The following is a 26,614-nucleotide window of genomic DNA, read 5'->3' on the forward strand; positions in this document are numbered from 1 at the left end:
GGAACTGCATGGTTAGGAGCTGCACGGTTTGTCTTATTTTTCCAGGAATTCACAAATGCCCCATTACACTTGCCCATCAATAAATCAAAATTCCACTGACTTTATGCTCTAAACACACGCTGTTGGGTATACAGTTACCTGCAAAATCTTACCTAACATTTCAGGAGAAAGGATAAAGTAGTATATTTATATTCAAGGAAAAAGAAGTCTACATATCAGATTATGGGAAATCTTATCCCACTAGGAGATCGTTGTTTTTTTAGATAAGATTACTGCTTTGACCCGCATCTACTTCAAGTGTTGCAGCGGAATTAGTCTGTGGAACTAAAGACATATGCATTTGATCCCAATAGAGGAAAATTTAAAATCATGCATGTATTTTGTGATATTAAATCCTGGTAAGCATGGAAGCCATTAATTAAAATCCTCTTAAAGTGTTAGGCATCATGATAATTTGTTCTACTGATGCTAATTTTTCACTTTCTGGAAATAGATGGTGGGTATGAGACAAACATGATGATACTAATGAAGAATGCAATAGTGAACTGTACGTACAGAGAAAGGAGTATCAATGGAGAATTTTGTACAAAGCAATAATTCATTCTGTGGTTATATTTAATATACTGAGTAGAATTTATGAGAATTGTCAATGACTACAACATAGAACCAAGCTCCTAAAGTATGTATGGCATTTTTGATTCCTATTTGATATTTTTGCTATGTGAGGCATTATCATCCAGAAGTATGATGAGTGGGGAAGGATCGAAAGATGTATTTATGCAAGAGAGTGGTTGCAGGGAGGAAAGGAGTACAGTGAGCTGAGCAGTGAAAGGTTATGTGCAGGTGAACTGAGCCTGCTGTCTGAGACTGTTGTGAGGACATGAGAAACAGGTGAATGTCCTTTCATTATGAAAGGGAGAACTGCCTGCAATTTGTTGTGTGTAGAGAAGAAAGAATTTGATAGTGAGAGTGGGGTTACAAGAAGCTGTTATGGAAAGATATGAGGAAGAAAACCAGAACAGTAAAAAAATGTCTGCCCAGGTCTGTAGGAAGATTTTGCAAATGTAAGATGTTAGGCTACCGCTGGAGTCCTATGTAGAGCGGAGGTTGGGGCTGGGCAGTAGGTTTGTGATACAGATGGATGCCAACAGCATGGGTTCAATTCCCCCACTGGTTGAGGTTGCCATGAGGAATTCTCCTTCTCAACATTTCCCCTCGGCTGAGGTACAGTGACCCCCCAGGTTAAACTGCTACCAGTTGTCTCTTCCTCTCACTATTGAGAGGGCACCCATAAGGTCTGGTAAGACTGTGGAGGCTTTATCTTTATGTAGAGTTCTGTTCATCACATTATAAGAAGAATATAATTGTCCTTGAGAGGCCACAGAGGAGATTCACCGTGATGTTGCCTGGGCTGGAGCATCTCAGCTATGAAGTGAGACTAGGTAGACCTGGGTTGCTTTCCTGAAAGCAGAGGAGACTGAGAGGGGCCTGCCTGAGATCTACAAAATTATGAGAGCATAAATAGAGGTGCTGGAAGAAAAGTTTTCCCTTATCTAAGTGAGGAGAACTCAGAGCAGAAGGAGCAACTCAGCCCCTTTTGGTACGATCATGGCTGATTTAAACTCAGCCTCAACACCACTTTCTGACTACTCTCCATAACCCTTCAACCAATTACTAATTTAAAAATCTGCCTATTTCTTCCTTAAATATACTCAATGTTTTAAGGTGCAGGAGGTTTAAAAGAGACTTAAGGAAAAATATTTTCACTGACAGGGTGGTGTAGCTAAAACCTACTTGTAACATCACAGAAATCACAAGGCCTTTCACAGGAGCAGCACCAAACAGAACTAGGGAATGATGGCTGACCCAAAACTTGGTCAAAGAAGGCAGTTTCTCAGCGATCAGGTTCAAGACATGGCTGTCTGTAGCAACTTATTTGAAGTCTTAGATAAGCAAAAACCAAACAGTACGAGGCAGAGTTGGAGAGATTTGAACACAGGAATGAGAATTTAAAAATTGAAATATTGGCAAAACTCAAAATAATGGAGGTAGGAGGTTAAATCCAACAGCTTTGAAAGGCTGGAGAAAAGGCATGGGTGAGAGGCTTTAGCACATTTAGGACTATAGAGTCCTATAGCTCTGAGACAGATCCTTTGGCCTAAACTACTCCATGCCGACCAAAATGTCCGTCCACACTAACCCCGTTTCCCTGTACTTGGTCCACATTCTTCTAAATCTTTCCTATCCAGTAGATGAGCTGAAATGGGAGAGGGTGGAAGTAAGTGGTCTTGGTAATGGAGAGGAAATGAGTTTGGATGCTGAGTTCTTTATTGAAATATTTGGCTAGGGTTTGCAGTTAAATGAGATACTTTTAATATGAAGGTTTCATATTTAAAATATTCTGTGGATTTGACATTGAAGGATTATAAATATCTGGATTTATTAAATCGGTCAATGAAAAGGCATTTCTCAGTCATCACAAGCATTGCATTAACTAGTTGTTCAGTGGAGGCCACCTGCCTGCATTAATGACTGTCCACTTCTAGTTTCTGCTTTGTGGATTGTTTGGAGTAGCAAGGGAGAAGCTTGCTGAAAAAGAAGCTTCCCAGCTTAGCACTATTAGTCCAGTGATCCAGTTAATGTTCTGGATACCCAGTTTTGAATCCTGCCATGGCAGAAGGTGGAATTTGAATTGAATAAAATTCTGGAATTAAGAAATGATTTGGTTGCGAGCATAAGAGGTACAGTTAGTAAGTTTGCAGATGACACCAAAATTGGAGGTGTAGTGGACAGCGAAGAGGCTTACCTCAGATTACAACAGGATCTTGACCAGATGGGCAATGGGCTGAGAAGTGGCAGATGGAGTTTAATTCAGATAAATGTGAGGTGCTGCATTTTGGGGAAGCAAATCTTAGCAGGACTTATACACTTAATGGTAAGGTCCTGGGGAGTGTTGCTGAACAAAGAGACCTTGGAGTGCAGGTTCATAGCTCCTTGAAAGTGGAGTCGCAGGTAGATAGGATAGTGAAAAAGGCGTTTGGTATGCTTTCCTTTATTGGTCAGAGTATTGAGTACAGGAGTTGGGAGGTCATGTTGCGGCTGAACAGGACATTGGTTAGGCCACTGTTGGAATATTGCATGCAATTCTGGTCTCCTTCCTATCGGAAAGATGTTGTGAAACTTGAAAGGGTTCAGAAAAGATTTACAAGGATGTTGCCAGGCTTGGAGGATCTGAGCTACAGGGAGAGGCTGAACAGGCTGGGGCTCTTTTCCCTGGAGTGTCGGAGGCTGAGGGGTGACCTTTATAGAGGTTTACAAAATTATGAGGGGCACGGATAGGATAAATAGACAAAGTCTTTTCCCTGGGGTCTGGGAGTCCAGAACTAGAGGATATAGGTTGAGGGTGAGAGGGGAAAGATATAAAAGAGACCTGAGGGGCAACTTTTTCACGCAGAGGGTGGTACGTGTATGGAATGAGCTGCCAGAGGATGTGGTGGAGACTGGTACAATTGCAACATTTAAGAGGCATTTGGATTGGTATATGAATAGGAAGGGTTTGGAGGGATATGGGCCGGGTGCTGGCAGGTGAGACTAGATTGGGTTGGGATATCTGGTTGTCATGGACGGGTTGGAACGAAGGATCTGTTTCCATGCTGTACATCTCTATGACTCTAATCTGATGATGACTGAGCAACAGTTGATGATTGTTGGGAAAAAAGACCATCTGCTTCACTCATGCCCCTTAGGGAAGGAAATCTGCCATCCTTACCTGATCTGATCTAAATGTGATTCCAGACCCACAGCAATGTGGTTGATCCTTGACTGCCCTCTTGGCAACTAAGGATGGGCAATAAATGCTGGTCTAGCCACTGGTGTCCAAATCCTGTGAGTGAACAAAAAAGTACTGGTACAGCTGTTTTTGCATGAGAGGTTTCTGCAAAAGTTCATTGGTATTTCTTGAATATTTGCATTTTAATGGTTCCCCGGGGCCAACTGTAGGTACTCAGTGACATCTATTTTTGTCCGCCAGATTGTCAGACCAACAGCAATCTGAGCATCTCAGACCTTCCCTCTTTTACCATCAAGACCTATGATTATTGACCAAAAATGTTTTCTGTTAAATCTCTGCAGAAAAAAATTCTTTTCTCCTCTTTAACCTAGATTTTATATATAATATATATACATGTATATATAATATATACATGTGTGTGTGTGTGTATGTGGTTTGGGCATTTAGATGGATAAATATGTCTATTTTCACATTACAAACTGAGTGTGCTAACTTTGTATCTTGTGGAAAAGGTTTTGCTTTCAGATAAATCAATAATCTGGAATTTTGCTTAAAAAAAGGATACATTTGGTCTAAGCTTTGCATGTTGCACTAGTCAGGACAATTCACAAGAAGCACCAAAAGGAAGACAACCTTTATACTAATGAGAGGACGGTGCAGATTATTTGAGGAGAAAGTGAGGTCTGCAGATGCTGGAGATCAGAGCTGGAAATGTGTTGTTGGAAAAGCGCAGCAGGTCAGGCAGCATCCAGGGAACAGGAGAATCGACGTTTCGGGCATAAGCCCTTCTTCAGGAATCCTGAAGAAGGGCTTATGCCCGAAACGTCGATTCTCCTGTTCCCTGGATGCTGCCTGACCTGCTGCGCTTTTCCAGCAACACATTTCCAGCAGGTGCAGATTATTTGGCAAGTAGACCATCATTAATAGAGGTAGAAACCGAAATGTCTGGAAAATCTCAACACGTCTCACGGCATCACTGGAAAGAAATCCAAGATAACGTTTCAGGTCCAGTGATTCTTTTTCAGCTAATGTAGCACCCCTGTTTAAGAAGAAAGGGAGGCAGAAGACAGGAAAATATAGGCTAGTTAGGCTGACCTCAGTGGTTGATAAGATTTTCAAGTTGATTAGAAAGGATGAGATTGCAAAGTACTTGAAAGCGACGGTAAAATGGGGCTGAATCAACACAGCTTCATCAGGGGAAGGTCATCTCTGACAAATCTATAACAATTCTTCGAGGAGATAACAAACAAGTTAGACAAAGGCCATCTGTTTGTATTTCCTGATGACCTTTGACAAGATGCTGACAGGAGGCTGTGAAATAGGATAGAAGCCAATGGTGTTAGGGATGGATAGATGGTTGGCTGACTGGCAAAAGGCAGAGAGTAGGAATAAAAGGGTCTTTTTCAAGATGGCAGCCAGTGACTAGTGGAGTTCCACAGGGGTCAGTGTTGGGACCACAATTACTCATATTATACATTAGCGATTTGGATGAAGGAACTGATACTATTAATGCTAAGTTTGCAGATGAAACAAAGACAGGTGGAGAGACGGATACTGTTGAGGAAGCAGGGAGGCTGCAAAAGGACTTGGACAGGCTGCAGAGTGGACAAAGAAGTGGCTGATATAATATAATGTGGCAGAGTGTGAGGTTATGCACTTTGGTATGAAGAACAAGGATGTAGACTATTTTGTAAATGGAGAAAGTCTTTGGAAAATTGAAGCACAAAGGGTCTTAGGAATCTGAGTTCAATATCTCTTAAGGTTAATGTGCAGGTTTAATTGGAGGTTAGGAAGACAAATGCAATGTTGGCCTTCATTCCAAGAGGGCTAGAATACAGCAGCAGATATGTACTGCTCACACTGTCTAAAGCTCTGATTAGACATCATTTGGAATATTGTGAACAGGTTTGGATCCCATATCTAAGGAAGAAATTGCTGGCATTGGAGGGGTTCCAGAGGAGGTTTATAAGAATGATCCCAGAGACAAACGGCTTGTCATATGAGGAGCAGTTGAGGATTCTGGGTCCATAGTCAATGGAGTTTAGAAGGATGAAACTTATAAAACTGAGAGGTCTAGGTAGACTGGATGTGGAGAAGATGTTTCCAGAAGTAGGATAGACTAGAATTCAAGGGCATAGCCTCTGCATGAAGGGATGATACTTTAGAACTGAGATGAGAAGGAGTTTGTTCAGCTGGAGTGTGGTTAATCTGTGGAACTCATTGTAGAGGCCAAGTCATTGAGCATATTTAAGACAGTGATAGATAGGTCCATGATTAGTAAAGGGATCAAAGATTATGGGCAGAAGGCAGAAGAATAGGGTTGAGAGACCTATCAGCCATGATCAAATGATGGACCAGACTCAATGGGGTGAATGGCCTAATTCTCCGCCTATATCTTATGATCTTATGGTCTTAGACAATTGATAAGATTTGTATGGCGAGGGAAGATTGAATGATTCACAAAAAGTAACTTGAGTTCAGTGATGAGAATTGAAGATAAAATGAAAAAGAAGAGTTTCACAGCATTTGACATTGGAAAAGGGGCAGGGCATTCCAGATCATGATTTCATTGAATTAACAAGAAGTCTACTGCAGATTAAGTTGTTTGACCAAGAAACTGAGTTTAAAAAGAGTAAACTTGAACAAAAATGAGAATTGGAAATGAGAAGAGTTGTACCTCAAAGGGAGGAAAAGAAAAACATTGTGTGTTTCAGAGAGAGAAAACATAAGAGGATGAGAGCAAAGGAAAGAGAATGAGAGAGGGAATCTCAGCTCAACAAGATGGAACTAAATAAAAAGTGATCTCTGACCCTGGGAGACATTCTGATGAAGAAAGATTGAAGTCTAATCCAAGACCGAGTAAGAAGATATTTAAATTTGTGCAAGTCCTTCCAAACTTTGATAAATGGGACAAGGAAGCATTTTTCATTTCTTTTGAAAACATAGATGGATGAGATGGCCAAAAGAAATTTGGACGTTGTTTGTGCAAAATTGGCAGCAGGCAGAGCTCCTGCTGATGACAACTTGTTTTCTGAGAGGATCCTCTAAACTATGACATACAACAGTCACACATGTAGCTGCAATGGCTCTCAGTATGAGCTGGCCCCCAATTTAAAACTCTTTGTCTGTCACACCCACAAACCCATGAAGGATAAAAGATGGGCGGGTAAAAAGAAGGAATGTAGTCAGGGACAAGTACGGACAACTGGAAATGCCCTGGTAACTCCTCCACAGGCCAGATATAAAGTGCTGAGGGTGGAAGTAATGCCTGAAGGCTTATGTAATTGCATTTTCACAAATTGGAATACCATCATTCAGATTGTTGGAAGTTGCAGGTTAAACCCATAGTATTTTTTTTTGGGGGGGGGGGTCTCTAAACTACCTGCAAAGAAAGGAGCCATAAATGTAAGGAAATAACATTGTATTCCTAACTGCAACAGTGAGGCCAAGTACGAACACTGGTGTGAGGGTGAGGGTGAGGGAGATAAACAAAATACCCGAGAGATATTGGGGATTCTTGTCAAAAGGAAGACAAAACTCCTTTTTCTTCCAAACAAGGCAGGCAAACTTATTGTTTTATTTAGGTTTACAGGAGTCACTTAGCCTCTTTTGCTGGAGAAAGGTTTAACTTTCCGCCAAAGAGTTACATGAGTGTCAAGGTTTCAGTGAATGATGTTAGCAGTGAGTTGGTATCCATTCCACTGTATTGATTAAAGTATGGGCTGACATCATGGACAGTAAATGTAGAGGTTGTCCATATTTGTATCCAGATAGAGTTGACCTATTCTTGGAGAATGAGTTAGCTGGAAAATCTGGTATTAGTTACAGAAAGGTCAAGAGGAATAGCAGCTATAAGCAAAGCTTCTAGGATTCTTTCCTTCATATGTCATAACTTGAGCAGTGGCTCAAAATGGTCCATCATCAGAAGTCAAATTGACCCCATTGATTTATTTTTGGTTATCTGAAACTTTCTTGGATTTGAATAATACAAAATAAATGTCCAATAAGTGTTCTCTGATTGAAGTTCTCAGCAAGCCAATCCAGGAGTTAAGCAAAGTAGAATAATCAAATCAATAGAAGCTGAAGGTAAACATGTTGCTTCTATGCTACTAGAAATGCTACTATATGAACAGGACTTTAATGAGGAAGTGGAGATCTCCTCACAGACCCATGGCTGAAAAGTGAGTATTTGTTCACCAGATAGTGTTATTGCCCAAAAATCATCAAGGAATATTAAGGATTGCCCTTAGAATTTCAATAATGGGACATGAAGGGATTCTGAAGACCCAAGTATAAGGAAGTCAACGTAATACCTGATCAAGTCTTCATCGGAATATGGTGCAATTTTATAAAATGTACCAGTTGGCAGGTTAATCACAACAGGTTATTGAACCAGCACCTCTCATTCCCACACCAGCTTTTGAAGCCCTGTTAAGAATGGTGTTAGTAGACTGTCTGACACCTTTACCTAAAACCAGCCTGGGACACCAATATGTCCTTAGCATCATGGATATGGTTACTAAGTTCCCAGAGACCATCTCTTTAAGAATAATTATTGTTCAGGTAGTGGTAGAGAAGCTCACTCAGTCCTTGACTCAATGTGGATTATCGTTGGGAATCTGGTCAGACCAAGGTTCCAATATCATGTTTAAACTTTTTCAGGAAGGTGTGAATAGTCTGGGTGTAACACAGTTAAAGTCTTCAGATTACTACTCACACACACCAAGAGCTTTAGATCTGTACTGACAAACCTTCATAGATGATGATCACGGCAAATTGTCAAAAATATCCTCATAATTGGTACAATAGATTGGAATTTATTTTGTTTGCAATCCAAGGTTCACTCAATCCAAAGATGTGCGGATCAGGTGAATTGGCCATGCTAAATTGCCCATTGTGTTAGGTGCTTTGGCAGGGGAAACATAGGGTAGGGGAATTGGTCTGGGTGGGTTACTCTTCAGAGGGTCAGTGTGGATTTGTTAGGCCAAAGGGTCTCTTTTCATATTGTATGGAATCTAACCTAATGTAAAAAGTAGATCTACTAAGGTTTTCAGTCCTTCTGACGTAGTTCTTGGACATGCTTCAGTTTATAGGTCCACTGAAGCCAAGAGAAGATCTGAAAATTTAACCAGGGGTGAAGTGTCAGTATTACAGGTGAACCACTGAACGCACAACCCAGTGTTCTATGTTAGGTAACTAAGAGGATTGCTAAAATTGATTATTTGAGCAACAGCCCAGGTCACCTGAAAAAATTATCAAATCTGTCATGTATCAATATGTTCATACAGTACAACTGCTGGGAAGAGTGGAAGCAAATAGAGGTATGTCAAATAGAAAGCACAATGGAAGATGAAAGAGCAAGTGAGTAAGGCAGAAGGAGGCTTATATAATTTTCAAATTGAATCTCCTGCTATCAAGAGAGCTAACAATCAACTACTGGCAAGATAAACACCATAATTTTTTTTATTTAGAGCCAGAACAATGAGGAGATCTAATACGGTTGCTCATAAAGTTTAAAAAGAGTCTGGATGTGCCAACCAGGGTGCCCGACATTATCCAAATATGATGTAGATGTAGGAGAATCCTCTCCCATGAAATTTCATCCTATCCCTTTTGTCCAGAGAAACATGGCCAGATAAAACCAGAGATCCAATATCTGTAGGAAGGTCATTAGGTGAAGTTAGTCAAAGTAGCTGGGGTTTCTCACTTCTCCATCAGAGAACAGAAGCTCTATTTAGACAATTATAATCAGATGATAAACCACGCCAGAAGTGTGTTTGCAAAGACACAGGTCACCTAACTAGAGAATTCAGTAGGGCAAGACATGTATGCTGAGAACAGGAAAAATATCAGTTTTGGTGGAATTTCCTGCTCCTGAATCTAAATGAGGAATTATGAAGTTTTTGGGGATATGTGATTTGTCTCAAATTTGTAGCAAACTACAGCACTATAGCTGCTCCACTAACAGTTTTACAGCAAAAACAAGCCAATGTAGCATAGACCGGTGAGTGGTAAGCTCTCTTTGAGATGCAGAAAGCAATTTTGATCAATGAACCAGGGTTGGCTTTCCTTGATTTCATAAACCCTTCACGGTAACAATTTATGCTAGTGACATGGAGGTATGTGTGGATCTGCTAGGAGAAGGTGAGCCGACATAGGAAAGTTAGTTGTATATTTTATCAAAAAGGTTAAATTGACATCAAAAGAGATTTGATGAAAGCAGACATATTGGATTTACTGATGGTTCTTAAACATTTTGTGGTATGTGTTCATGTAGCTACATGGAAACACTGGTAATCTCTGATTATATATGATATCCCAGTCTCATATTCCTAACTAGGCCCTGAGTTCATTTGCCTTCCCTGTTAGACCCCTTACATTGAAATAAATGCAGTTTAAATGTTTCGTCCCTTGTCTAGGTGACATCCTCAGTGCTTGGGAGCCTCCTGTGAAGCGCTTCTGTGGTGTTTCCTCCGGCATTTATAGTGGCCTGTCCCTGCCGCTTCCGGTTGTCAGTTTCAGCTGTCTGCTGTAGTGGCTGGTATATTGGATCCAGGTCGATGTGTTTGTTGATGGAGTTTGTGCAACAAACACATCGACCTGGACCCAATATACCGGCCACTACAGCGGACAGCTGAAACTGACAACCGGAAGCGGCAGGGACAGGCCACTATAAATGCCGAAGGAAACACCACAGAAGCGCTTCACAGGAGGCTCCCAAGCACTGAGGATGTCACCTAGACAGGGGACGAAACGTTTGCAACAAAAATTTCCAGCTCGGTGAACAGAACCACAACAACAAGCACCCGAGCTACAAATCTTCACCCAAACTTTGAAATGCAGTTTAATTTATTAGTCCTAGCTTGTCCCTGCCTGCCCTGACTGTTTGATTCACTTCTGTTCTCAGCTGTACTAGTCTCAGATCGATCTCTTTTCTCACTATCTCCCTGGGTCCCACCCCCCCACCTTACTAGTTTAAACCCTCCCAAGCACTCCTAGCAAATTTCCCTGCCAGTATATTAGTCCCCTTCCAATTTAGGTGCAATCCGCCCTTCTTGTACAGGTCACTTCTACCCCAAAAGAGATTCCAATGATCCAAAAATGTGAATCCTTCTCCCATACACCAGCTCCTCAGCCATGCATTCATCTGCTCTATACTCTTATTCCTGCCCTCACTAGCTCGTAGCACTGGTAGTAATCCAGATATTACTACCGTTGAGGACCTCCTTTTTAAATTTCTGCCTAACTCTCTGTAATCTCCCTTCAGAGTCTCAACCTTTTCCCTTCCAATGTTGTTGGTTCCAATGTGGACAATGACTTCCTGCTGGCCCCTCTCCCCCGTGAGAACATTCTGCACCCTCTCTGAGACGCCCTTGATCCTGGCACCAGGAAAACAACACACCATTCTGCTTTTTCTCTGCTGGCCACAGATAGGACAGTGAAAAAGGCATTTGGTGTGCTTTCTTTTTTTGTCAGAGTATTGAGTACAGGACTTGGGTGGTCATGTTGTGGCTGTACAGGACATTGGTTAGGCCACTATTAGAATATTGCGTGCAATTCTGGTCTCCTTCCTATCGGAAAGATGTTGTGAAACTTGAAAGGGTTCAGAAAAGATTTACAAGGATGTTGCCAGGCTTGGAGGATCTGAGCTACAGGGAGAGGCTGAACAGGCTGGGGCTGTTTTCTCTGGAGCGTCGGAGGCTGAGGGGTGACCTTATAGAGGTTTACAAAATTATGAGGGGCATGGATAGGATAAATAGACAAAGTCTTTTCCCTGGGGTCGGGGAGTCCAGAACTAGAGGGCATAAGTTTAGGGTGAGAGGGGAAAAATATAAAAGAAACCTGAGGGGCAACCTTTTCACGCAGAGGGTGGTATGTGTATGGAATGAGCTGCCAGAGGAAGTGGTGGAGGCTGGTACAATTGCAACATTTAAGAGACATTTGGATTGGTATATGAATAAGAAGGGTTTGGAGGGATATGGGCCGGGTGCTGGCAGGTGGGACTAGATTGGCTTGGGATATCTGGTCGGCATGGACGGGTTGGACTGAAGGTCTGTTTCCATGCTATACATCTCTATGACTCTATGACTCTATATATCCTTAACCTTTGTGGTAATTTTTTTTTTTAAATGTTGGGCTATCTCGGAGTTTGTTTTTCCTTGCATTATGAATAAAATTTAATTGATGTGGCTGTAATAACAATGTAACTTACCAAGCATGAGGAGGCAATAGTCTAATGGTATTATCACTGGAATGTAGATTCAGAGACTCAGGAAATGTTCTGGGAACTAAGGTTCAAATCCTACCATGGCAGATAGCAGAATTTGAATTCAATTAATATCTGGAATTAAGAGTTTGATAATGACCATGAATCCATGGTCGATTGTTGAGAAAAACCCATATGATTCACTTGTGTCCTTTACGGATGGAAACTGCTATCCTTACATGGTCTGGCCTTCATACGGCTCCAGACCTCACAACACTGTGGTTGACTCTTATCTGCCCTCTGGGCAAATTAGGCAAGGGCAATAAAATGCTGGGCCAGCCCGCAATGCCCTCATCCTGTGAATGATTAAGAAAAATTTGAAATGAGTACTGAAACAGTATCAGGGATAACTGTCTTGGATCCAGTTAATGAGAAATGAGTGCGTATATGAGTCTTCGTTACTTTTATATTTTAATTCCGTCTACACTGTGTAATAAAATGCATATAAAAATGGTGCTTGATATTTCCAAGCATAGTGAGTTATGAAGCCGTTATATTGAATAATTTTTGTCGGCTTAATTTTGAGGAATTGTGGATACTTAGATTGCTTTACTTAAATAAGTTTATGAAATATCATTATGAAATATCATTGGATCATTTTTTTTCTTGATAGTCCTTGATAGTCACAAGGCTTGTGATAACTGCTCGTTTACTGGAGACCCTCTGCTTCTGCATGTAACTAGCAAATTTCACTTTCTCCTTTGAACATTATTTAGAGTAGCTAGGGGAACTCTGCTTGAAGAAAGGAGCTTCTCAGCTTAGTTTGCTTATTTCTGAGTAGTAATAATTTGTTGTTGGTCCAGTGTGGTAGCTAGAGTCCAGAACCAATTCCTTTTTCTAAGTGAAGCCTCTGAAAATATTTGTCATTATTTCTGGAATGACTGCATCTACAAATATCCCCAGAGTCAACTGCATGCGTTCAGTGAGATCTGTCTTTGTACACCAGAGCATCAAATCAACAGTTATTTGAATATCTCACATCTTATTCTCTTTGCCAAAAGTATTTTTTTTAACTCTCTCCAGAGAGAAATCCATTTCTTTCTTTTTTTCTGGTGTGTGCAAGCTTGTATGTAATTTAATTTCATTGAGACAGGAAACCTGATGGACCGTTAGAAGTCATTGCATTCCATCCTTTGTTTTCATTGGCCAATAAAGGTATTTTATCTGTTGCCTCTTTTGTTTTCATATCTCTTTGCAGACACTGTTGTTGTTTTATGTTGTGTAAGAGTCACCGTGTTTCAGATTAAGGAATCATAATTTTAATTCCAGATTTTATTTTAGATGTAAAACATACCACTTGTTTTAAGAATAAGATTGGTGTAAACATGACCAGACTATTGTGAGTTCAAGAAAGAAACTAGTTGAAATTATCTTCCATTCTGGATTGTAGTACAAAAAATAAGCAATTCGCCAATTGGTTGATCAAGTCAACACATTGTCCTAATAGTGCAACTGGTGAAGTACTGGGATTTCATTATCTGAAACTTCCTCCTATCACAGTTGTAACATTATGCCCAATTTACTGATTGACTACACTGAATCTATTACACAGAGAGGGTGACTGAAGGTGAGGAGGGCACCATTATACCAGAACATCACATGCCTTAATGTCAAGTAACAGTCTAAAATGTATTGGCCTGGCTGGTCTGAAATCTGTCCCAGAACTCACTAATTATATTAACCTTTTGGCAGTTTGCTGAAGTTGAACAATGAATATTGACAGAACACATAGCCGTTGTGGACAAGTCCTATCCTATCTAGTGTTGATATCCAAAGAAAGACATGATTCAGCTTTTGGCAAAGTATTTTGTCCGAGATTAGTGCACCATTAGTTGATATCAATCAATCTGATAGCTCAGGAGAATTTGATTACTGCTTACCATGTACCGCTCATTGTACTCTGAAATTCTAACTGTGAAAAGTTTTTAAAATGCTTTTTGCTGTTTATGTCGGGAGTTGTAAATAAAGTTTTTCAGCCCTCATGCTCTGCGTGGATTAATCCTGAGTCCCACTATAACTCTAGCCTGGCAATTACATGCTGAGGAACTCCCACCAAATCAATTTCATTTTTCACAGTTTCTGTGGTTATATTTAATGAGTGCAACTTCCATCCTCCCTGGGGTGGGGGGTAGAGGGGGTTGGGGTGGGTTACAAATTTCTTGCAATCCATTTTCCCACTCATAATGCAGCAAGATTAAATGTTTGGCTGACAGCCAGTAGAACATGTTACTATGCTATTGGAACCTATCAGGCTTCTGCAGGGATATCTGCCAGATCAGCTAGTCAGCAGATGATTCCTGAACAAACAATGTTGAGAGTATTTGCTCAAAGAAGCAATCTCAGAAACCTTCCATAATGGGATTTTTGGGGCTTCCCGCTGAGGTTCAGACCACAAACGTGGCATTTAGTTCTCAAAGACCTCAAACCTTTTTCAAGAAAACAGTACAAATCATCTTACAGTATCTTGAGAAAGTTTGTATGTATCTCCTTTTGTTGCCATTTTCAGGTATGTTGTCTTTCAGAATCGATCTAGTGAGATTCTGCACCATCAGAAGTCACTCAAGTTTCTAAGGTTATGCATCTGATTTATTCCATGCCCAGGGTGCACCTTGAGATAGTTGGAAGAGACTGCAAACTCATGTGGGCCTCATAAAAAAAAACTTAACCAAGGCATTTCAGGTCATATCAGACAAGATCTTCTAAAAGTTAATGTCTTTTTGGCTGTATGTCAAAATCCCTATTCGTGCTGACATTTACAAATCTAAATGAATGGTTGAATTGAGTCTGGTTGAATATATTATTTCATGTTACAAGGGATGGCTGGATTAGAAGATGTGCATATCAAAACTTTAAAATAAGAAATCGATTAAACTAAACTCATCACCTTCATTAAAGAGACTGCTGAAAATTTGGAGGCTCTAAAGGGAACTTGCTGCCAAGACCATGAGAGAAGCTAAATTTCTAAGCACTGCACCAGGAATAGTTGAGAATGAGCTTGCATTGATATGGTATCTCTTCTGGCAACCCAAAGCTTTCTGCAGTCAATTGAATGCTCAGCAACCTTTTTTTGCACAGCAAGATCCCATTTACAGTCATGGGATAATGACCAGATAATCTGTTTCTTTTTAGTGATACCGACTAAGGAATAAGTATTGGTCAACTCACCAGGGAAAAGTAATTTATTCTTCTTCTTAGATTCACAAGTGTTTGGGCCGACAAAGTAGCCCCGTACTCCATTACAGCAATAATGTTGTCCAACTGTAATCTGCTCATAATTGGTTACCTAATGCTTTGAAAGGGTGTTTGATAGGATTATTGTAGTTGGAATGTAATTTGTTTCCCCATTGTGCAATCATTAGAGCCAATGAAATCTTGTACTAACTAGAAAGACTGCATTTGTGCAGCCAGGCATTTGCTATAGGGTGCTGCAACAACACAATCAATGTACTTGTAAATGTCTCTTGTTCACAACAAGTTTAATTTCTCCAGTATAGTGAAATACCAGAATCCATTTGAATTTGTTTGGTATTATTGAGAACAAATTAAATGCTGTTCTGCTTGCAAACAAGTACTGAAATTGTTAAATTAGATGGTCCCTGAAAGCCAGTGTGGAGGACGTAATGAGCAATTAATCCATGTCTATTGATTCAAATGCAGCACACGTGCCAATTTCATGCTGCTCATTTGAAAGATCTCTGCATCCAGAAACTGCTAACTATACTTTTCTTTAGCTGGACATCTGAGCATTGGCCAATTTGGAATGACAAGAACCATTTAAAGCGAGCCTACTTTCAAATGACTGGCTGCACCTCTTAAAGGGGAGTTGTATTGTGGTTAGAGCAAGTGTAAGGAGCTGATGTAGAAAAATATTTGATCAGGAAAAGGTGAGGATTAACACAACTGGAACAACAGGGAAGTAGGCAGGCTCCAATATTTTCCAGCACTGTGCCAAAGGTCTTTAAGTTAAAGGTGAAAACATGAAGAGGTATCCTGTATCCCACAGCATGGAGGGATAGATATGGATAGAGACTAGACTGTTGAAATACAATCACAGAAGACACTTTTAGCAGCTAACACTGGAGTTCAATGCTAGGAACTTAGTCTTGAAGACTTGTACGTGGTGCTACAAAACTGATGAAGAGTGATCAAAATCAGTAAATGTAGCTTTGAAATTCATTTTCTACCAAGTGCATGAGTAGCCTTAGCCACTGCCACATTCAATACTTCCCTTCGACACCCCCATCCCACATAAAGTCAGGGAGTCATAGAGCACAGAAACAGACCCTTCGGTCCAACCAGTCCATGCCAAACATAATCCCAAACTAAACTAGTCCCACATGCCAATCCTGGCACATATCCCTGCAACCTTTCCTATTCATGTACTTTTCCAAATGTCTTTTAATTGTATCTACATCCACCACTTTCTCAGGAAGTTCATTCCACATGAGAACCACCCTCTATGTAAAAATATTGCCCCCATGTCTTTTTTAAATCTTTCTCCTCTCACCTTAAAAATGTGCCCCCTTGTCTTGAAATCCTCCATCCCAGGGGAAAGACAACTACCATGAACTCTATCTATACCTCTCATTATTTTATTAACTTCTATCAGGTCACCTCTTAACCTCCTCCACTCCAGTGAGAAAAGTCGCAGCCTATTCAGCCTTTCTTTGTAACTCAAACCTTCCATACCCGGCATTTACATCCTGGTAAATCTCTTTTGAGCCTTCTCCAGCTTAATAGTATCCTTCCTATAACTGGGTGACCAGAATCGGACACAGTATTCCACATCTCCCAACAATCACAATTAATCAGGAATCATAACTAACATTCATATTCTTCATCCTCCATTACAAACCACATCTCACAGCTTGTGTACCCTGATAGCTACACAGCCATGCTGGCTGAAGTAAGGATAAAGTTTCAGGTGGGTCCATCTTCCTGACACCATTGGGCCAGGAAACTCTAGTACATTTATTAGGATGGCATGAATACAGATTAAAATCTCAGGCTGCCAGTATTATGCTCACAGTTGCAATCTTGTGAGCAACGAACAAGAAAGACGTGCCTTCCCAAGCCTGACTGTAATTATAGGCCTGCACCTGGCAGAAAGGGTTACTTCATGAAACTGGAACTTCCTGCACTGCTTAATTCTTTTTGCAGAGACTCCTTCATCAAGAAGCCATGATTCAGAATGGGTGTGGCCAGAGTATTGCTGCGTTGAGTAGGTTCACTCTCTACAGGTGGGATGGGGTGGCGGAGGCGGGGGAGGGAAGGGGGCAGCCTGTGCTGGGCAAAAAACCTGCTCAATGGAGTCAGGGAGACGTACATACACACACACGGAGGGGTGCAATGTAAATGGTAACATGAAATGCGGAACGGTTAGTGGTTCTGGGCAGGGTCTGGAACTAAAGGGCATGACCACATCGGTCAGGAGAAGTTTTCCCAGGAATGGATGCAGGCAGCGGGAAGTGAGGGGCAATTCCACTGACAGGTTCATGCAGGTCAAGGACAGATGAGATGTTAACCCAAGGGAAATGAAAGATCTCATCAGATGGAAGTGAAGGAGGTCATGGGGGGAGGATGAAGCAGTGTCAGACTCAGGCTGGCCTTAGGGAACTTGAGGGCTGGAGGGTCAATGGATAAAACTGAGAGATCTACAGCGAAAGGGGATGGGTTTACCTTGACTGGGGAAGGCTGAAAGTTCATAGAGGGAAGTGGCGCTGGTTTATAAGGTGACAGTTAAAAACAAGTTAGCTGGACTTACATTCTGCAAAACTCTCAGATGCCACAACCCCCTCTTACCTCCAGAGGTTGGTTAAGGCAGGTGACAGGGACAATCTGGCTACTGTGCACAGTCTGCAGCCAGATTCCACTGTACTGCTTGCGGGCACTGGCCTCTGCAGTTACCTCAACTCAGGCAGGCTTGGTCAGAGGGGATGACATCTCTTTGGCCGTCTTTGAGATAGAGAATAGCCTTTCTTGGTTAGATGGGAGAAAGTGAGGACTGCAGATGCTGGAGACCAGAGTTGAAACGTGTGGTGTTGGAAAAACACAGCAGGCCAGGCAGCATCCGAGGAGTGGGAGAATCGAAGTTTCGGGCATAAGCCCTTCTTCAGGAATGGGAATTCCTCATTCCTGAAGAAGGGCTTACGCCCGAAACGTCGATTCTCCTGCTCCTCAGATGCTATCTGGCCTGCTGTGTTTTTCTTGGTTATATGGCCTTGGGGAGAGCCTCCAGTGAGCAACACTCCCTTTAAGCTCTCTGGTTGCACAGGAGCACAGCCACTCCAGTGTTCCATCCATGGCAGATGGCATCTGCACACCAACTGCAGCATTGATGTCTGGTTCTGTGCAGTCCCTAAGCCAATTAAGAGGGAACTTTGCTAGTAAGGTGTTGCAAAGACATTTTTATCCAGTTTCAGACTGGTCCACAGGAAAGAAGGTTTGAAGAAAAACACCAACAAGTCTTTGCATGCTGAACAGCACTGAGGTTTAGTGTCAGAAAGAGTGTGCAGAAAGAGGGAAAAATAGAAACTGAGACAGAGATTGCGAGTGGAAGAGTATCTTTGAAATGAGTTTAGAGGGAAATGAGTCACACAGTGCAGTACTGTACTTTTTAATTTGCCTAAGTCCAAGGTGCGTCATGTTCTATGGAGACCTTTTCATTGCAAGACCTAGCAAGTTCGCTTATTTACCCCATGCCCCCATGGTGTCTCCGATGTCTGATTTTGACTTCATTCTACCACATCTTATCTTATGTTTCAAAATCTTTCATTTGTGTTATTTGTAAATAGTTTGGTATATTCTATTTTATCTTTATTTGCTTAATACATTTCTGTTTTATTGTTAAAATCAAGCCTACAGCACTGAGTGCCTATGCTTCAATGAAAAACCACCACATTTAACCCAAAAGAAACAAATTATGATCTATTAAGCTGGCTTTCATTCTGTGATCTGAATTTTCCAGTAATAACATCAACTGAGATTGTAATACTATAAACCAGAACAGAGACTCCTACATCTATCAGAGACATGTTTGCTTGGTCACAGACATGTTCACAACTTCTACATTCTGCATTCAGTTTCATAATCTGCATAATGTTAGATCTACTTTTAGCATATTATCTTTTTCCCTTCTTCTACGCACTGCTTTTTTCTCCCAGCTTCTCTTCAGTGGGTTGGGCTACGGACTTTTAGATTAGATTATTTACAGTGTGAAAACAGGCCCTTCGGCCCAACAAGTCCACACCGACGAGCAACCCACCCAGACCCATTCCCCTACACCTAACAGTACAGGCAATTTAGATGGACAATTCACCTAACCTGCACATTTTTGGACTGTGGGAGGAAACCGGAGCATGGGGAGAATGTGCAAGCTCCACACAGACAGTTGCCTGAGGCAGGAATTGAACCCGGGTCTCTGGCGCTGTGAGGCGGCAGTGCTGGCCACCGTGCCGCCCAGACTTCTATTGGATTAATCCATGCTTAAGGACCCTCCCACTCCTAATGCCTGCCATCAGATGTATTGGATGAATTTACAGGCCATTACCAATCAGTTTGTCCATGTTATGAACATGACCAGCAAGTTCTGAAATGGGACTCGAACCCAGAGCTTGAAATGTTACCACTACAACACAAAGCCTCCTCCTTCTTTTACATATAAATGTGCATTTAGTGTTAAAACATTGAAAAAGATTGCTAAGACTTAGTGGCACAAACTTCCAAGAAATATAATACACATTTGAGGAAAAGGAACTAGCAAAAAATGTTAGGGACCAGATAATTGTTTAACAGTTACCCAGCCAGCTTATTCCCTTTTCTTGAGAGCTGATACATAAATTAATCTTTTTAGCAGAGCACTTCATACAACTCACATTAACAAGCATTCAAACAATATAGTTATCTTCTACATCAATTTACAAAATAGCAGTGCATGCTCAGAAGTTGCTGAAGAACTGAGTGCCAGAAGTGATCGAGTTGATTAATTTAATCTAACCATAATTATTGCTGTCCTAATGTTTCTCACTGAACTGATTACCCAATGGAGCCTTTGTTTTACGAACCTTCACTAATTTTGTTATTATCAAATGTGGTGCTCCTCTAGAACCAATGACTGTTGCTTCTCATATTCACAATGTTGTGACGACTGTAGCTGCGAACTCCCAAGTATTCAAGCCTGTGAAGGCATTGCTGTAAACTATAAAGATGAATGATTCCTTTCAAACCACAACCCATGCTGTCTGTAAACCTGTCCAAGTTGCCCACCTGTGTTCCTGATTTAAAGCCAAGAGCCTGAATAGTAACCATTTGTACATTCACCAAACTCACAAAGCAGTAAACTCCCATTACAAGGAATTACATGCTGAAGCTATATAAATTGATAGTACACTTTTTAATATGGATGCCTCCAAAGTCTTAGCCTGATTATTGAATCTCCTTTGCAGACCTTCTAATCCATATTGTGCATAGATAACTGTTTCATTTTTACATCTGGACCATGATCTCCTCAGAGCTGGGACAAGATCTTCCAATGAATTATCTTCTGAGCTGTTCCTTTCTACATATCTGTTGCTGGAATCTGAAGATGCATTTGTCACCATATTTAGATCCCAATAGTTCACTACTCCATGAGTGGCATGGTGGCACAGTGGTTAGCACTGCTGCCTCACAGCGCCAGAGACCTGGGTTCGGTTCCCGCCTCAGGCGACTGACTGTGTGGAGTTTGCACATTCTCCCCGTGTCTGCGTGGGTTTCCTCCGGGTGCTCCGGTTTCCTCCCACAGTCCAAAGATGTGCAGGTCAGGTGAATTGGCCATGCTAAATTGCCCATAGTGTTAGGTAAGGGGTAGATGTAGGAGTATGGGTGGGTTGCGCTTCGGCGGGTCGGTGTGGACTTGTTGGGCCGAAGGGCCTGTTTCCACACTGTAAGTAATCTAATCTAATCTAATCTAATCTAATCTAATCTAATCTAATCTAATCCATGTGGAGGGCAAATACTATGCCCAAACTGATTCCTGGAAGTGACTGAGTATCTGGTGGTGCAACAGTTAGAGGATTGTCTTACACTGTTGTATTATTGCAGTAGCCTCTGCAGTCTGTAGAAGAGAGAGATAAAAAGAGAAAGTCTTAGGATTGAAGATAGAAAATGATTATTAATGTTTAGCAGCTTTATGAATTACAGTGGAGATTGTGAAACATGCTGCATATTTGTTAAGGTGAATGTAAGGCTACAGTAATAAGCAACCACCCTGTTGAATCTTTGATTAACCTCTTTTTTCATTGGTACTTAGGAATCTACTCAGACCAATAATTTTCTGGCTTCATGCTCTGCGAGATGAGGGGAGAAAGTTGCTGATTCTTCTCACTGCTTCAGCTCTTTTCCTCTCACGACTTACTGTTTTGTTCTATAGAAAGATGTTGAGAATGAGTCACTGTGGGAGTTAGGTGAAGATGGAAAGGGGTTGTTCATATGGAGAAAAACAAGTCGAAATGAAGATAAGTCACAATAGAATGCCAAGTGTGTGTAATTTGAAGTGAGCAAGGAGCATGTGGTGTGAATGATAGTGTGAGAACAGGATAGTGCTATTTTGTGGAGAGGAACAGAAGAGGTGATTATATTTGGAATAAGAAACAGGGGCAAAGCAGTGCATCATTATGATTGATGAAAGGTATGATGGAACAGTAGTGGGAAGGTGCTGAAGGACCTTTTGTTTGATATTGTCAAGTGAGGATGTGGAATGGATTGAATTATTGGATTCTGGGTAATCCAAGATGGAGGACAAGAAAAAACTGTAGCTGTAAGAGCTGCTTCTTTTTTGAGGTAGCTTAGGTGTTGAAGATAACTTCCTCGAATTCCAGGAGAAGTAATAACTGTTTTATAAGCTTTTGCTTTGTTTTGGAACTTTGGGGGGGAAAAAGATCAAAACAGCGACACTTTAAAATGGAAGAAGTGAACAAAGACAGAGACCACATGGTCAATGCAAGTGAGAGAGAGAGAGAGAGAAAAGAAAGAGAGAGAGAGAAAGAAAGAAACCAATACTGCTGTCTGACATGTAAGTGAATCTGCACAGCAATTGCCTTTGTTGTTGACTTCCAGTAATTTCAGGACATTGGAGTGCATCTAGGAAAAATTAACAAACAGCGAAACTCACAGCTGAGCTTGGGGGAATGTGTGTAGGAGAGCTCACTGCACAGGAACAGATAAGTGCATGGTTTTTATGTGTAATCTTGCTGTCTTTTTTAGTGGTGATTAGAGTGGGTTCTTTTTGATTATATGCTGTATTGAGATCTGTCTCTTGATTAAAATTTTAAAAAATGTAAAACGTAAGTACTAGGTTAGCCTGAAGCAATGTTTTTAGAACAATAAGATGGTGCTATTTTCTGTAGATTGTTAATGTGCAAAGATGGCCTTTAGTGGAGTGATGTGCTTTCCTGTCAGATGTGGGAGATGAGGGAGAATTTCCATGTTACCGATGATTATGTCTGCAGTAAGTGTGTTTGGTTGCGAATCCTATCAGATCGCATGGATTGACTGGAGCGGTAATGAGGAATTCAGCAGAGCTATGGAGTGTGATGGATGGCTGTTATAGGAAGGGTGAAAAACCACAGATCCAGTCAGACAGATGGGTTATCTCCAGGAAAGGTAGAAGAGGGAGGCAGTTAGTGCAGGAGTCTCCAGTGGCTATCCCCATCTCAAACAGGGAGAACTAGCCACTTCAATATAGAATTGGCTTGAACATAGAAGACAGAGGATGGTGGAGGAGGGCTGTTTTTCAGACTGGAGGCCTGTAACCAGTGGTGTACCATAAGGATCGGTGCTAGGTCCACTGCTTTATAAATTATTTGGTTGCGAACTTAGGAGGAATAGTTAGTAAGTTTGCAGATGACACAAACTTGGAGTTGGAGTGGACAGCAAAGAACATTACCTCAGTTACAAAGGGATCTTGATGAGATGGCCAGTGGGCTGAGAAGTGGCACAAGGAGCTTAATTTAGATAAATGAGAGGTGCTGCATTTTGAAAGGCAAATCAGAGCAGGACTTATATAATTAATGGTAAGATCCTAGACCGTGCTGCTGAGCAAAGAGACCTTGGAGTACAGGCTCATAGTTCCTTGAAAGTGACGTCTTAGGTAGATAGGATTGTAAGAAAACTTTTAGTATGCTTTTCTTTATTGGTCAGAGTGTTGAATATAGTAGTTGGGAGGTCATATTGCAGCTGTACAGGATATTGGTTAGGCCACTTTTGTGGTATTGTGTGCAATTCTGGTCTCCCTTCTATAGGAAGGATATCATGAATCTTGAAAGGGTTCAGAAAAGATTTACAAAGGTGTTGCCAGGAGGGTTTGAGTTATAGGGAGAGGCTAAATAGCCTGGGGCTGTTTTTCCTGGAGTGTTAGAGGCTGAGTGGTGACCTTATAGATGTTTATAAAATCATGAGGGGCATGGATAGGGTAATTGGACAAGATCTTTTCCCAGGTTCAGGGAGTCGGGAACTAGAGGGCATAGATTTAGGGTGAGACGGGAAGATTTAAAAAGGATCTAATGGGCAAATCTGTCATGCAAAGGGTGGTGCGAGGATGGAATGAGCTGCCAGAGAAAGTGGTGGAGGCTAGTACAATTACAACATTTAAAAGGCATCTGGATTGATACATGAATAGGATGGATATATGAATAATAAGGGTTTAGAGGGATATGGGCCAAGTGCTGGCAAATGGGACTAGATTAAATTTGGATATCTGATTGGGATGTTGGACCAAAGGGTCTGTTTCGTGCTGTACATCTCTATGACTTTGTGACTCTAAGAGGTCATTTACACTGCATATGAGAGATCATTAAAGCCCTTACCATGGATTTTGCTGGTGCTATTTCTTTCCAGCACTGCTTGATCGTACCTTCAAGGAAAACCCTATGGTGAGGATGACCTTCTTGACCTAATTTCACTCCTGGGAACTTGGAGGAAAGTACAAAAAATCCGTTCGGTTTTGCCGCAGCAGCCAATGCACTTCAATGAAAAATGAATGGAGGGCAATCAATCTTATTTTAAGACATCTGATTCCATGGAAAAGAAAGATCAAATGAGCTATTTCAGAAATTGTGCTTGTTAGACATGTGGGCTGCCTGATTTCCAAAGCAAATGGGAAGATAGTTAATCACTCAATGGAAATGCATTGTGTGAGTTAAAATCATCTCATTGATAACGCGCATTTCTGGGAATATGGAATAGATGAAACTAATTTATGGGATCATATCAAAAGATGCATTCATTTTACCTTTATTACCCCTTTTAGTGTCAAAGAAGACAAACATCTCTCATGTTTTCACTGGAAGTTCTTTGTAAGTAGCATTGCATACTTAATGATATTAAATCAAATACGAAGTGAGGGGTTAAAACAGTTTAACATGTTATCCAAGGCCAATCACCACATTATTTTATGATTTACAAGACTTTTATTTAATGTATTTTAAAGAAAATTTCAAGCATCAAAAAGCATTCATTTTTCAGGTTGGCATGATCCCTTTTTCACTGATCTTTTCATTAGGAATAAATGTGTGTTTTCTCAGCTGTGGCTAATCCCATTGTGAGAGAACATATAGCAAGGGGTTATTGTAAAAGTGTTTGGACTTTGGCACTCATTCATTAGTATGCAGCACTGCTGGCTTAGAAAAATATTTTGGGTAGTTCAGGCAGCAGGTAGGTGGGCTTTGCAATAAATCACAAAGCACAATCACTTCCTTTAGTTCTCTAACCAGGCAAGAAATTATCATCAGCAAATTCTATGCCGTTTCTGTCAGCTGTCACAGTAAGTTGAAATTCTTTCAAAGATTATTGCATTTTGTATGACGGTAAGGATTGGCCAGTTAGCAGAAGATATATGAAGAAATGGCATTTGTGTTTCTGTATAATACCTGTACTAAGTAATGAAATGAAACTAGCTTTTCAATTGAACTCTTAAGCAAGAGGAGTTGTGTTTAAATACTTGTTTACAAAGGCAAAATCTAATGCGGTTATGCTAATTGATTTGCCTCTGACAGATTCAATTGTCTGTTCCAATGAGCTTACTTGATGCCTTTTGTATTATCCTGTGTGAACTGTAATCAGCTAAAGATGAGAAAAGCACAATACTCATAAACTCAACCTGCTTACTTTGTACAACTTAAAATACAATTTTGCAGATGATGCTATATACACTTTCTAAATAACGAGAATTTTTTATCAGGAAAAATGACCACTTCATTGCAAAAATGCATAGTATTGATTTTTAGCTGTCTCACAAAACTGTATTCACAGGTCTGCTGGGATTTAACCTTATAAGTGAGAACATTCCCATGTGAACATTTTTATTGAGGTCACAGCAGGTTACAAGAGCCTTCTGGCAAGCTTGGTGCCTGTGGAATGTTGTGACTATAATTGTTGTTAAAGTAAAGTGTTATGATCGAATAGATCCTCTAAGATTGGTACAGTTGTTTGGGGAAATGGTCTTTGATGGAATCGTTGTTAGATACATACTCCCACTGAAACATATTTCTTCACAAAGTGTTAATGCTTAATATGGAAGTTTATTTTATTAATTTGTAAAATTAAAATAAAAGTTTTGAAAAAGGAGGAAACGTTGTCTTTTATTGGTGGCCTTGAAAATCCAAAAGACCTTATCCAGGCATGTCATCTTGGGATCAGGCCTGGCCATTACCAGCAGTGGTGCCCAACATAGAAAATGAATGGCTGTGGGAAGCTAGAGAAGTCATTGCTGGGCTTCTTGCTGAGATATTTGTATCATCGATAGTCACAGGTGCCGGAAGACTGGAGATTGGCAAACGTGGTGCCACTGTTTAAGAAGAGTGGCAAGGACAAGCCAGGGAACTATAGACCAGTGACCCTGACGTCGGTGGTGGGCAAGTTGTTGGAGGGAATCCTGAGGGACAGGATGTACATGTATTTGGAAAGGCAAGGACTGATTAGGGATAGTCAACATGGCTTTGTGCGTGGGAAATCATGTCTCACAAACTTGATTGAGTTTTTTTGAAGAAGTAACAAAGAAGATTGATGAGGACAGAGCAGTAGATGTGATCTATATGGACTTCAGTAAGGCGTTTGACAAGGTTCCCCATGGGAGACTGATTAGCAAGGTTAGATCTCACGGAATACAGGGTGAACTAGCCACTTGGATACAGAACTGGTTCAAAAGTAGAAGACAGAGGGTGGTGGTGGAGGGTTGTTTTTCAGACTGGAGGCCTGTGACCAGTGGAGTGCTACAAGGATCGGTGCTGGGTCCTCTACATTTTGTCATTTACATTAATGATTTGGATGCGAGCACAAGAGGCACAGTTAGGAAGTTTGCAGATGACACCAAAATTGGAGGTGTAGTAGACAGTGAAGAGGGTTACTTCAGATTACAACAAAATCTTGACCAGATGGGCCAATGGGCTGAGAAGTGGCAGATGGAGTTTAATTCAGATAAATGCGAGGTGCTGCATTTTGGGAAAGCAAATCTTAGCAGGACTTATACACTGAATGGTAAGGTCCTAGGGAGTGTTGCTGAACAAAGAGACCTGGGAGTGCAT

Source organism: Chiloscyllium plagiosum, chromosome 12 (genome assembly GCF_004010195.1).
Source record: "Chiloscyllium plagiosum isolate BGI_BamShark_2017 chromosome 12, ASM401019v2, whole genome shotgun sequence".
Classification (NCBI taxonomy): domain Eukaryota; kingdom Metazoa; phylum Chordata; class Chondrichthyes; order Orectolobiformes; family Hemiscylliidae; genus Chiloscyllium; species Chiloscyllium plagiosum.